We start from the raw sequence: 4,897 nt of genomic DNA on the forward strand, positions 1-4,897 counted from the left end.
TAAATAAAGTTCTCAAAATATTTCTAATATTAATATTATGATTTTTGTTATTTATTTCTAATATGGGTTAAAATCCCCTTAGTATTCAATAAAATTCACAGAGTTTTTACAGTATTGATTTTTTACCGTATGTTCCTTTTATTATTCTTGATTCTTCGATAATAAAAATCGGGGTGAAAATTTAGTATTTTGTTCTATGGCTTTCAATTAACCCCTCTACTCTTCAAGTTTTTTTTTGTTTGAAAAAATTACTGGAGGTAGTATTCAAGTAAACAATTAGTATGTGTTCAAGAAAAAAATTTGTAAAAAGATCATCAAATTCAGTTGGTATATATACGAGTATTGTATGAAAGAAATATAATCGTTTGATTTGAATTTACAATTTTGAATCAATATTCTCATTCATTTCGTACGATGACGCTAAATTTCAAAGTATTTTTTTAGTACTTATAAAATTTTTATTAGTTCAAAATACCTGCTAAAGATTATGTTCCATCGGTATTATTCATCCCTGTAATTTATTTATATATACAAGTTTTATATAATTTACATGCGATTTGCGCTTAATTGTGAATTGACAATAAATAAATAACTTATTATGAACTGCTTTATTTACTAACACTAAAATATATTAATGCAGACCTTCTCGCTCTTGGAACTAAATCCTGACTCATGGATTCTGAGATCTCCGAGAGTTATTACAACAATAACAACACCGGCCGGTCAAACCATTACTTCTTGATGTTTGACGTTTTGTAGCCAATAAAATGCATATATTTTCATTTTACATCTCTCTTAGATAATATTTATCAGTTTATTTGTTTACAGAGATATGTAATATATCGAGACTTTTTTTCTAAACATCACAAAAAAAACTTGTTGTTGAAAGTAGCAGTAAATTTTTTATTTGGAGCAATATGATATTGGGCAATATTTTTTTTTTTTTTTGTGATATATCCACCTGACCAGCTATTTGTCTTTTGCATCATTCAATTCGAGATTACACGTTCCAAACCACTTCTATCTCAGATGCATTTTTTTCCATTCACTACCTCTACGTTTCGTTATAACGTGCTATAGTCCGGGACACAAAAGATTTATTCACTTTTAGGTGTTTCATGGATATAACAATAGTCTATTGTGGTTTTCTGGTTAAATATAGCTCTTTTTAGCAGAATTTTACCTGTATACAATAAAGCTCAGGAGTAAATAAATACTAGGGTAAATATGTACTTTAAATTAAGATAAAAAAAAGGTAACAAAATAGTAGTAAAGTCAGGAAATTGACGATTGCGATACAATAATCTGTATAACATGCCTTCTGATCATGACCAAAAAGAGCATTAAATTGCTGTGACTATTCGTCACATGACTGTCTGTATAATATGGTTATTAGTCTTTGGATTTAGTTCTGTTGAAAAAATATGTTTAAGTTTTTAATATAGAAAGTTGTTTAAAATGATGAATTATCAGAAATATGATGTTCACATAAGGATTAAAAGTTATCAATACAAATATCAACAGTTATATATTCTTTGATTCCTAATATCAATTCAATATCAATTCTTTGATTTTAAGCTTTCATTTTATAAAATCTGAATTGTTTACAAGTATTAACTAATTAAATATAATTCTAATTTTCTTTCAGACGGATTTGTGCGGTATAAAATGGCGCAAATTTGTTAACGGTGAGCGTCCGAATGCATCCAGTGATCCGCAGGATGATCCCATCTTACGTTCATATTCACGTTGTATGCAAGCGGACATATTATGTGTTTGGAGACGAGTTCAATCAACAAAACAAGAAAATACAGATCCAAATGCATATTCTTTCGAAACCAGTTCAACAAAAGTACATCCGCCATTGTCGCTGGCTGCCGCCAAAGAATTATGGATATTTTGGTATGGCGAAGAGCCCGACCTCAGCGAACTGGTAGATGGAGAACTACTACGTACATCTGGTAAGTAAAATCGAAAACATGAGTAAGAATTAAAAAATAATTATTTAAAATTATGTAAACGTACGTATTAGAATATTTTTTGTGTGCTAGTTAATTCAAGGGCACGCCGTCAGCGTCGTCAGCAAATTTTTTGAGTGACAATCTTCGGTGAGATACAAATACTAGTACAATTTACTAAATATTTAAAAATGTATATATAATTACAATACACGCGATACATGTGTGTGACATAATTCGCGGCCATTCTTCCGTTGACTTTATTATAACAGTTATGCTATTCTATTCTGTACTCTTCTATTCAATCCAATCCGTAGTGCTTCCGATGTTTTCACCCAATAAGCGGTTTTTAAATGATTTCAATGAACGGTCCAAGAGAGCTGAACATTTCTCTCATTAAACATTTCTGAGCATTAAACAAAAAATATGCATAATTATTTTTACTTTTTTTTGTTGCCTTTTCTTTATATATTTTTATTTTTTAATTGTGTTTTGCCGTATTTAATACAAAAAAAAAGAAAATAAAAAAAGCCATTATTAACGACTTGTTTAAAATATGAACTCTTATTTACTTTTATTTATGTATTTACTCATATCTTATTGTAATTTTAATGTATCTTACGAATTTAAATGCAATATACTTCATATATTAAAGTTTAGTACAATATATTTCACAATATTAAATTGTTATAAACGTCGTTATAAACCTTGAAAAAGAACTCAATTAAATACACCTAAAAATGTTGGTAAAGTTTATATATGAAATAACTATATAAAATAGATAAAATATTTACAAAAAGTCCATTATTTAATAACTAAAAATGAAACTTAACTCGATATGGTATCCAATATTAGCCAGATTTGTAGAATTCCTTGTAAGTAAAATACTCACTTAAATTAATCTTGAAATAGTTTTAATAGAAATATTTGATGGAATATCTCATTAATATATGTAAAAAATGTAGTAAAATTTTTAAAAGCACACCTACATTATTTATTTTTTTCTCAAAAATATTTATATTTTTACGTCTTCAATTGGTGAGTGGCGCGGTTCCATATAAAACTAAAAACTCTACCAAAATGTAATTGTTATGTATGATCTAAACACACAAAATAATTCAGTTTGAATATTGAAAATGTTTATATACAGGTAGTCTTTAAATAATTTTTAAGCATAACGGTATATTTATTCATCAATTATTCTTTTGTTCTGCTATAGCATTGTTGTTGGTGCCTTTGTTGGATTAGCTCTTTTAATTTTTTCGTCTTTCGCTTTTATATCACTGCCTATTATATACATTTGTGTTGACTTCTGATTAAGTTAAGAAGAGAAGAACAAGCACTTGTTCCATACAAATGTTGAAATTAAATACTAGGAAAACGGAATTTACAATGATGTTATTATTAGCGTTTTCGATTGGTAACTATGGGGTAATGTTTTCAATCGAGATGCTCTTTTGATGCAATTTTACTTTCGTTTGGTAAATCTAGGACAAAATATATAACACTCGAGATTATTTTACAACACTCTAAATATTTTGCCAAAATTGCAAGATTACCCTAACATACTCTAAAAATGTTCGATTGGGCAATAAAATTTGACAGATCGCGAGTAAATCTAGATTAAATCCAGATTTACCAATCGAAAACGCCATATGTGTAATATTGTCGTTTCATTTAAGTGAATAGAACACAATACTAAACTAGGTTTTGTAAATGAATTTGAATTAAAATTGAAATTTGAATTAGAATTAAAAATTGAAATTTAGTATATTCCCATTTATTGACGTACTTACTCAATCCACTTCTACTTACGTGTTTTCTTTACTATCTGATTTCCATAACTTGGAGTTCAAGGGCAACGTATCTCATATTACATATGTATGGTACATATATTTATTATTGTTGTTTTTTTCTTGTATTCTGGTTTAATCGTTTTAGTTTCCTGAGGATTGCTATAGAATATATTCGAAATATTGAAAATTAAAAATTTTCTGTAAAATTCAAATGAACGTGATTTTTTTTTTCATTGAAAATGTTGGTTGATTTATTAGTGTTTATATATGTGTCTAATATAATATAACAACGCACTTTAAGCCCATAAAAATCGAATTTATAACCCTTGTATCTAAATATATATTAATAACGTACTCTCAAAGAAGTACAAATAAGAAAACTAAAAATCTTTCTGAAGCTGAAGCTATGAAAGTCAGATCAGCAGCTAATGCAGATTAACATCTGTCGTGTGAATCGGCTATAAGATCATTCGTGTGAATCGGAATTTGAGATCATTTCATGACTTATTTTTCTAGAAGTAGGTTAAAACATGTTCGAGTTCAATTGTTCTCGTTCATTGGCGTACTTAACAACTCCACTCTAACTTCTTATATACACTTTACTATCTCATTTTCATAATTTGGGGTTCAAGGACAGTCATCTGTCTTTGTACATACATACATACTAGTATTTATATAAAATTAAAAAGCTTTGCGCATCTGCCTGTTTGCAAAAAGTCAATATCTTCATTCATTTGCGTGTCAAAAACACCATTAATATTAGTATTTTAAAGACATTCCTTTTGTTTAAATTATTAATATTAAAATAATTTTTTTACTTAAACACATTTTAATTCCGTTTATTTTATAACCGTTGACAATTTCATTTTAAAATTAAAAAATTAAAAAATGAAAAAAAAATCACAATACAAGTTGTATGTCTCGTGTATATTTATTGTTTTTGTACAATAAAAACAATATAAAGTTCAATGGCCCTATAATTAAATATATTTTCACTTATACACATGTCGATTTGTCTGTCTGTTGTGTGTTGTTCCTATTAAAAATTAAATTATGCCAATGAGTAAATATGTATGTTGCATTCATTTATATCTATTTTCATACATATATACCACCACATAAATGAAAGTAATAAAAGGTAGA

Source organism: Teleopsis dalmanni, chromosome 1 (genome assembly GCF_002237135.1).
Source record: "Teleopsis dalmanni isolate 2A chromosome 1, ASM223713v2, whole genome shotgun sequence".
Lineage (NCBI taxonomy): Eukaryota > Metazoa > Arthropoda > Insecta > Diptera > Diopsidae > Teleopsis > Teleopsis dalmanni.